Below are 10379 nucleotides of genomic sequence, written 5' to 3'. Positions count from 1 at the left end.
TGCCTTATAAGTTTAACTAGTAGAAACTTCGCTTATTATGCACTAAAACATACAGTTCTTACAATTTCCTGATATGCAGTCTTATCCAGTAAACGTGCTTTTCCTCATACTAACTACAAGATATATTTAATGAGGTTAAATTAAAGCTTAATTTTCAACAGTTCACTATTATGATTCTCTGGATATGATTCTTTGTTATTTGTTTTATATTTAGTATTTTTACCTATTTATGTCACCATCTCCCTTCAAGTTTCTTGAGTTATACATATTTCAAACTAACAAAACACTAAATATAAACTTACATCAGATAAAGAAGTGCAAGTAATTAAAATAATAAAAATAATCAAAAAACGTACATATACATGCTACCCCTCCATTGTGTGGGTGTTCTGTGTTGTCCATAGACCTAATTTAGCATTTCTTAAAGGGAATTATAAAAATTTTTGAAACAATATTTTGAAATTTTTGGCATCTATAGTGTACTTAAACCTAACATAATAAGAAAGCAGCAAACAAATAAATAACAAAATATAATTTACATTCAAATAGTTAATAAATTTTATCAATATCTATACCTATATGTATAATATGTAGCTATAATTATACCTATATTTACTTTTATGCTAATACCTATACTTTCAAGAAAAAGAGAAAATAATAAATAATAATTAAAAATGTGAGCCAAATGATAATAGATGAATCTGGGTAATATTTTTTATTCTTGCATTTTTTTATTTAAGTTTCAAATTATTTACAAATTAATAACTTCTCTCTATCAACACTTCTCCATCAATTACTACCTCCTCTCCCTCCACATCATTGGATTTTATTCCTCTACTAAGTTTGAAAAAACTCTCAATATTCTCCCTCTCTCTCTAGTTATTGTCTATACTCATTGTTTGCATTTATTTACCTTTATTTACTTAAAATATTAGCTCAAACTTAAAATAATTAATAATTAAAACTAGACTTCTGATCTTTCTTTTTAAACCAACTCTGCCAATCATTTTCCCATCTAATTAATGGAACTCCATTACCCTATCTGACCAAATCTCCTGCATATATATCGCCTTTCTCTTTTTCTTACAAAGCATGTCATCTATCAGCAAGCCTTATTTTTTCTAAGATCAAAACATAATCCAGATTCTTGATTTCTCAAGATTGACTTGGCAATCTTTCTGATGTAACCACCCTGCCTTGTATTAATTCAAGACCAGCCTTCTAACTGGTCTCCTAATCTCCATTCTAGCTTTTCTGGAATTTATTCTCAGCAGAGTATCCAGAGCAATTACTTTAAATAGAAAGACATAGCAGCTCACTACTCTAGTCAATATCTTCAATGGTTCACTTAGGAAGCAGCAAAGTCTTCACAAAAGGCTGCAAAGCCCTTTATGATACAATCATCTCCCCAGCTCTCTTCCCCAGCACATCCAGTCTCCAATTACCTATGTGAGTACTTAAAATCTTTACCCCTCCATACCTCTGTTCCAGGTCTTGACCCCAGACACCTAGATTCCTTTGTTCCAGCTGCCTCGCTGTTCTTCAAATGTATAAACATGTTCCTGCTTCTGTTTTAAGACTCCTTGTACTCTTTCCAAAATTATCTTTCCCTAAAGATTTGCGTGAATGCACTCTTTCTAGATCTTTTCTCAAACATCATCTCTGTGGTGCCAGAGTTTACATTTAGGACCACTAGACCATACAGCCCAGGCACTCTGTATCTTGCTTGTGCTAATTTCTCCCCTCATAAAACTCCAAGACAGACTACATGTTTATGTGCATTTTTGTTTGTAACTATTCGCCCATTTAAGAGGTAAGTTTTCTGTGGGCAAGGACTTCATGGTCAGTCTCAAATAGCCACTGGCTTACTGAAATTGAGCAGTAAATATGCCTGTAATAAGTGACTGACTCCTTTTTAAAAAGAATTGTCCAAGTTGTCTTTTCTGATGATTGGAATTTAAATAAGCAACTGTACATTTATTGTATAGTTGATTAAAAGAATATCCATATGCTACAAAAAAAAAAAAAAAATGTGCATGTTAAGATGATATTTTTCTCCCAAAATTTAAAGCTTCTCCCGAGCACATGGTCTAAATAATAGTTCCAAGTCTAAGTAAATACAGGCTCCTGATATGTCTCTCCAGCCAACCTGCACTCAATACTTTCTCCTGCCTCCCAGGGCCTTCCTCTTGGGTGCCCCTTAGATAAGACCCCTGTGCAGGTGACCAAAAGCCTGCTGTTTTGGTTTAGATTGACCATTCTGTTTTTAGCCTGGGAGCCCCAAAGCACCCCAACTGCAAACCTAATAAAGGAGGGTGCCCCAGGCCCTGCATGCTCTCTGCCTGCACCTTGCCTTGACCTCCCTGTGTGGCCCATTGAGGTGGGCTGTGTACCTCCTCCAGATTCTCTGAGGGATGAGCTTTTTCACTTCATTATCCCTGGCAGCCTTTGTGAATGATGGCTCACTGTGGAACACCTCTGGGATGTACTTAACAAGTGTTCATTTGACGAAGTTACAATACCTAAAGTTAATCTTACTTAAAATTATTTTTAAAGAAAATTCTGAAATTGAAATACATTATTATTTATAGAAATGAAAATAATTCAGCCCCACATTCTATAACCTGTACATGAAATCTAAAAGGTGTTAGACTACCTGTAGCTATGCTGAGGAAAATAAATTTTTTCCCTTCCCTTCATTTTTAAATTTGGCACATAATAAATATGATCATATAGAAGTGAATTTTCAAAAGTATTATCATGAAATTACTGGTGATAATTTTGTAAAAACCAGGAAGTCCATGGAGTCTGTATAAAATGCCATTGACAGCTAAAAATTGAGTACTTCAGATATTGTTTTCCTACTTTCTCCTCCCTCTCTTACTTCTTCATCCATCTTCAATATAAAAACCACTGGGATTATTTTTTAAAATATTTCATTTATATAGCTCTCTCTGAACTTATTTTGATAGCCTTATAATTTCAATTTCCTCTATAGCACACTTTCATTCAACTATCTGGTTTTCATGCTCAGATTCTCTGAAGTGGATGATTTCTTCGTATTGTAGAATACACTATTGTACCAGTGCATTCACAACCCAAAATTAAATTTTTCATTTTATAATAAGTCTATAACATTGTAAGTGTCCAAATAATTTCCCATTTATTATTTCATTGTCCTTTAAGATATTAATCACCTAAATGTCTTCTCCTCTGGCTTTCTCTATTATTTTTTATTGTGATTTATTTATTAACTTGTTATTGGCTATAAATTAATTTTATATTGTTTTCCAGAAAGGGCAAAGTGGAATAAAGATGTAGTAGTGTGTAAAGACAGTAAAGTTAGTTTGTTGCTGATGTAGGTAGAGAAGGAATATACAAGAAAAGGTCTTATCTACTTATTTTTATAGTACCATGTTTAGACCCGAAGGTGAGAGCTTTTACTCCTACGACTTATCACTTATCACCTTGGAGGCCTGATTTCACAAGTTTTTCTTTATTTCTGCCACTTACAGATTTGAAATATAAGGAGAACTTTAAAATGCACAAAGCCATTAAAAAAACAAGATGGATTAGTGCTCTGTCTGTGTCACACATCCAGGTTATTTGTGTGTTTCGTGTCACACAACTCTGAAAATCATAGAAAACTAATAAAAACGAGTTTCATCCTCAGAAGCGCTAAGCTATTGTGTCTGGTAGAATGTAATTGATTATTGCTTTGTGGGTAGCCCAGTTTTTGCTTCATTTGTAAACTCATTTCATCATTCTCTCGCTGCGTACAAATGTATGAATCATTTTTTTTTGAGTTAGCAGTGACATCTTAATACGTTTCCTTATTAGTTCGTGAATTACATAAAATCATAGATATGTTTATTTTATATTTGTGTGAGATTCATGATTATGCTCTCTTTTTTAAGTTATCCTTTAACAGTAAAAAGAAGGCGATGCATTGCCTATTGTCAGACAAGCGGCTTTGACCTAAGGAAACACGTTAGGGAAGCACTGTTTATGGCCTCCTCCTTGGTTCAGGTATTAGGGTTTTTGCTGCTTTGCTTTCCCTGATGTTCTTTATCTCAGTCACTGTTAAAGAGAACAACTTCAATCACTTTCAACATTTTGAGGGTGTGCGTGTGTGTGTGTGTGTATGTGTGTTAGATATCACAAAAAAAATTAAGAGAGATGAAAGTATTTTTTTAAATAATAATAATTATCTCAATTACACAATCTAATAAAAGCTCAGTCAACACTTCTGTCTTCGTATAAAAAAAAAATTCTATTGAAATCATTCCAAGGATTCATCTTTCCTTTCTAATCCCTTCCACTAAACAATCAGCTCAGTCCAAGAATTTTCTTATGCCTTAGTCCCTCAAACTCTGCAGCTGCCTCGTTCAGCCTGAGAACTTGGCATCAACCTGGTCTCCAGGTTTTGGAGGCTACTTGCCTCCCTTTGAGAATTATATAAGCATCTTCCAATAGAGATGCAATGCTCCTCATACTTGCTAGAATTCAGTAGAGCTTTGTTTATAGCAATTAACTTTTTACAGATTTATTCTTAGTTTTTATTACATGTGCTGCATTTTTCACATAAATAGCATTTATTGCAGAACTACACAAATACACTTCACTCAGCCAGTTTAAAAAAGTGATTTGACTTCCCAAAGCAACAGAATGTTTGTCAAACTAACATTTATATTTTTTCGTAGGGATATTTACATTGATTTTTCAAATAGAATTAAATAAAATATTTCTATTTGAAATCAAGAAATCATCCTGTCTGCAGCTGCACCCAGGCCTAACCTCAGACCTGTCTCCTGGAGCTTGCTAGCCAAGGCCAAGACCTGATATTTACACAAAGGAGCAGATTGTAGCAATGCTGGGGCAGGAGTGATTCCAGGCCATCTGAAATGAAGAGCTGAGTTCAGGTGAAGAAATTGTCAGCCCAGGGTCAGCTTCACTACCGAAGTGTCACTGTTCACTTCTTGTTCAGCCTCCGTATGACACGTTTGATGTAAGGTTTTTTTTGTCGTAAGTTTCTATATTACAATCATGTTAAATCTGAACATCAGTTTTCTTTTTCTTTCAGTTTGCCTTTTCCCTTCCTTCTTAAACTGACAAAGGTAACCCAAATACTCTCAAAACTATCAATTTATCTTTTTGGATATCCTAAAAGTGTAGTTTCATAAATTTTCATGTATTCTTCGCTCTAAACAGGATGCCAAATACATCATTTTAAGTATCAACATTTCTGCTGTAAAAGATATTCTATAAAGTTGTATGTTAAGTTGGCAAACACTTAAAAGTATCTGAAATGATCGTAAGTTACGGAGTCTCAAGGAAAACTCTTTTTTAGAAGTTATTCTTTCTACTGCTGTGTCTTGAAAGATGAAGAATAACGTACTCTCTTGTTTTCTTACCAGGAACAAAGAAACAATCTTTGTTTCTTATAAGTCCTATAAATTTTACTTCCTTAATTTTTTCATGTCTATTCTTTACACACAAAACATCTTTCGTCATCTGTATGTGACATTAATTTTCATTGCAACCCATTTTCCGGAATTCTACCAACAGATAACATATGCATTATTACTAAAAATGAAGTAAAACATAATTTTTCAAAAACATATCATTCATCACTGGAAGAATGTATAGTCGAGAGTTTAATTTAAAGTTAGTTTTTCTGCTAGGCTTTTTAGTTGCCAAATACTTCTCCATTTTTCCCTGACTTTCTGGCCTCCTCGGCTTCAATTTCTTTTCAAATTCAGCTTACCCTCTAACAATGTCAAAGCTACCTTTATATGAATTAGATTATTTCACTTTCTAGAGCTCAACCCCATGACTCTGTAAAATCCATAGGCTAAAGGTAACATTACTTCACATGAGTTATTTGTGAAACATTTCATAAATTCTCCTTTTCATCTGATGCCTGTCGTGCTGCCTACTTCTCTTTATTCTCTAGCTCCTCCTCGGCCTCCTGGCCTTAGAGCTATAATTACAGAAGGCATATTCTCCCCAGTCCTGATTCCACTGCCTACACTTTTCCTTCAGTACCTTTCCCGTAGAGATCTCAACTGCTCCCAAGGTGTTGTTAAAAACCACAGATAACATCTGGAGCCTTAAGTGCTTGTCCAAATGCCACTTCTGTGGTTTCATGATCTCGTCAGTATCTTCTCATGAGTGCTCCACCAGCACCTCATATGAGTCATGTTTGAAAGAAAACTTTTTACCCATGTACCTTACCCCTTTGCCTGTCGCCCGGCAAAAAATATAACCTCTTTCTGCCTTCCACATTTCCATCTTTGGCTCCATTTAGTATCTTCATCCTTTGGTCTTATAATTATTATAGAATGGTGCAACTGGAAGAATTGTTAAAGATCATCCAAGCCATCTCTCAGGATGCTTCAATTTACTCTATATAAATTTGAGCTCTTCCAAATGTCTCTGTGAACTCAGCAAGTGTAAGAAAAGTTGTGTATTTATAGATTTTCACCAGGAGTAGATTACTAGTTTTTTTGTGCAAAATTGTTAAAACCAACGACATAGACTTGTCCTTTTCACTTTTCCTCACTACTTTTCTTTCTTCTGCTTATTTCCAAATTCTGTCAGTTCAATCTCTCCAGTACCTCTCAATACTTATCTACCTTTACCCTGTCCCCAATTTGGGCCATACTCTTGGGTCTCCCCCTGTGCTATGGCTGCAACCTTTCAGATACAAGACAAGAGAAAGAGACTCTGCTAGTGAATTTCAAGAAAACAATCTGAGACTGGGAGCAAAGTAGCTCATGCATCTTCCTAGTTGTGTTAATTTCTTCTTGTAATAAATTATGAATAGCTTTGTGTTTTACAATATAACAGAACACATTTATTATCTTACCTTTTTAGAGGCCAGTTTTAAAATCAATATGTGTTTCTTCCAGAGGTTCTAGGGGAGAATTCATTTGCTTGCCTTTCCCAGCTTCTAGAAACTGCTTACATCTCTCTCTCCATCCTTATTGCCAACAGTGTAACATGTTCAAATGTTCAAGTATCTTTTGTCCTTCCCACTCACCTTCTTTTGATTCTTTCTTCCTCCTTCTTCTTCCTCTCTCCTCCACTTCCTCCTTCTTCTTCCTCCTCTTCTTTCTTCTCTTTCTCCCTAACCCCCTCTCCCTCTTTTTCTTCTCCTTCTGCTCCTCCTCCTCCTTCTTCTCTCTCTCCTTCTTATTAAGGCTTAGTTGGTGAAATGTGCTCATGAACAAGTGCTGTGATCTGAACTAATGCCAAAACCTGAAGCTGTGTCTAAGAAGGCACCACAGTTTACTACCAGTGGTTTTATGCCTTGAACAAGAGTCTGATTAGGTCATTTTTCTGGTAGATGTTGGAATATTTAGGCTATTAATTCTTGAAACAAAACATTTTTCAATTCCTCAGTCTCCCAAACGAGAATTACCCACCTAAATATATTTTTTATTATTTTCACACAAACAGATTTCATTTTTGTGGATATCTACTGGTCTAATTGCGGTCTAATTGCATTATTATAGTATCTTCTTCTGGTTCTAAATAGATTATAATTCTCTTTAGTGTTTAGTTTTTTGTCTTTTTTTTTAAATTCATTTTAATATGATTTCCTTCAGTTTCAACCTTTCTCATATTTAGAAACTGAGTTCCAAAACCTAGACTTTTGGTAAAACCTTTACAACTAAAAGACTTTTAACTGACCTCTTTGGCCCTAGTATTCCGCCAATCATGGCATCTTTCATGCATCTGCTTGTTCAAACCTTTTTAATGAAGTGTTTAATGTCATCTTCTTCTTATGACTACTTAAGAGTTTCCCAAAACCTAACAAGTATATAAACTTTCTGTCATTGAATTCAGGTCCCACTGAGGTTTGTCCTCAAAACTAATTTTAGGGACTTAATTTCCATAGTTTTCTACCCATAGCTAGGTTATCTCTCATAAGGGAAATATCAGAGCATTTTAACCTCTTCTAGTCTTAATCTTGTATTTTCAAAGAAGCCATTTGAAAACTGTAAAATTAATTATATGATGTTAAGAGTCACTGCACCCTGAAACTTGGTCTGCTCATTAGACACAACCCCTGTTAATGAAGATTAAAAAGCTGACCATAAATAATCCAAAGCGTTGAGGTGGTCACACTTTGCCCAGGCCATGGCAAAGAGGACCACACACTTATAAGCTCATGTAAGAAAACCTGCGGCAGCGACTCACCATGCTCACACCCACCTTGGTAGTCAGCGGAGAGGCAGGTCAATGCAGTCATAGTATTGCAACCTGAAAAATGCTTTCATATTCTTCAGAAGGGACTAAATTGTTCTCTGGGTGCTATTTTAACTGTGTTTTAAGGTCCTATAGTCACGTTTTGCAACTTGTCACTCATAAAAATAATCTAGCTTCCTGGAAATTGTCAAGGTTTCAAACAGTTGAGGGATGGTGGAAGCTTCTACGATATTTCTCTTGGACAAGAGCTGGTCTCAGAGATCAAATGCTTTGCCTTCTTTTTGTAAATGCTCTTATATGCAATATAACTATAAATAAAGACATTGGGTTGTTTTTTTTCTCTCACACTATTCACGGATCATAGTACAAATTGCCAACAAGTCCTTTATATCTTTATCTCTACTCACTGGTATAACCAGAATTGAACCCGAGAGAATAAGTGTAGAGGCTTAGTTGTCCATGCTATTCATCAAAATGCTTGCCTGGAAAAGAGGAACATTGCCATGAGAAATAATGCTTCAGTTTTTCAGAACACTGGGAGGATGTATCCAGAGTTCACAAAACTCAGGCAATATGAATTAGCAATTTCTCGGGCACCTCCTATTAAACAATAGTAAGTTCTCAGGGGAGTTTATAAGTGTCTTTGGAAAAATAAATGGGAGGTTGGTGACTTCTACACAAAATATCCTATGACTTAGGAAATGTCATAGAGTTAAAAATAGTATTCAGTGATTGAGCTTAAGGATATATTTATTCTAAACTAATTTAAAAGATTTATTTAAATCTGGGGTAAATATGATAAGCTATACAGTAATAAAAAAGGTCTAAACTCTCTTCTCTAATGTAACAAAAAAACCCTGTATAGAATCATTACACTGAATACATGAAATTGAAATCCTCTTTAAGATTCTGTAAACAAACAAAGTAGGAGAGGAGGGAAGAAGAAAAAGAAGTACTTACTGTGCCACTTTAAACGACATGCCTCATTTAATATATGACTTGATTTATTATTATATATGATAACTAAATCAAATAACAATTATACAGGATTTTTTTCTGTATGATTAACTACTAAAAGATTTAATCTGTCATGATCATGTCCAAAGATAAGCAGCTAAAATTATTCTCTGTGTTTATTATTTCCCACATGTCAGTCAACCGAGAACTAGTTAGAGAGATAAGTAAAAGTTTTCCAGTTCCAACACTTAGGCTTTGCAATTCATTGTAATCTTTTCTGTTTGGTCACTGAGCAATAAGAAATATTTTGAGGACTTGTACTGGCACTGGTCTAGATAATTTTGTTAATAAGCAACCGACATTTATAACCTACCTGAAGACAGTATTCTGATGACTTTTCCCAAACTCTCACAGAAAGAAATCCCAAAGGAGGAGAGTCAGAGAAGCTCTCAATGCACAAATGGACTTACCAGGAACCATTTTAGTAATGGCAACATGACCAGATTTCAAGAATTTGGCTTTATCTTCCTGTTTCTTACCAGAAGATTGACCAATCTTCTTTAGGTCAGCAAACTTGCATGCAGTGGGAGCTATTTTACAATCCTGCACAGGTACATAGCAAGCATTAGTTTTGCATAGCTGGATCAGGACAATCCCCTGAGCCATGAAATCAACTGTTTCCATTGGTGGGTCATTTTTACTGCGACCAGCCACATTGCCACAACGAATATCTTTGACAGACATGTTCTTGACATCAAAGCTCACATTTTCCCCAGGAAGAGCTTTACTTACAATTTCATGATGCATTTCAATAGACGTTACTTCCGTTGTAACATTGAGTAAAGCAAAGGAGACCGCCATGCTTGGCTTAAGGACACCAGCCTGCACTTGACCCACAAGGACATTAGCAACACTACCACTTTTGTGGACATCCTGAAGGGGCAGATGAAGTGTAAATGAATTGTGGGAAAATATTTTAAATTATTTTGAAAAGAGACAAAGAGGTTAAAACACTGAATAACTTCAGGACAATTAAATCAGTGAAAGAACTTGGATAGCTCATTTACAGTGAAATAAAATAGGAGATAGAGGAAGTAGCTATGAAAATTTTAATTGATTACAATAAATATTAGATGGATGGCTGGTCCATCAGTTTCTTAGATTATGAAAGGATTCACTCAACTTTTCCTAGCCTAAATGAATTT

At 35.1% G+C, this 10379-nt stretch overlaps 1 pseudogene; it reads right to left on the bottom strand.

Annotated features, from left to right (window-relative positions):
- Positions 1-9505: 9505 nt before the first annotated feature.
- Positions 9506-10131, bottom strand: LOC150020707 (elongation factor 1-alpha 1 pseudogene; annotated as a pseudogene).
- Between the last annotated feature and the right edge of the window lie 248 nt (positions 10132-10379).

This window comes from Furipterus horrens, unplaced genomic scaffold, assembly GCF_987537825.1.
Source record: "Furipterus horrens unplaced genomic scaffold, mFurHor1.1.pri manual_scaffold_1, whole genome shotgun sequence".
NCBI classification, from domain to species: domain Eukaryota; kingdom Metazoa; phylum Chordata; class Mammalia; order Chiroptera; family Furipteridae; genus Furipterus; species Furipterus horrens.
This window is presented reverse-complemented; position numbering and strand designations above follow the sequence as displayed.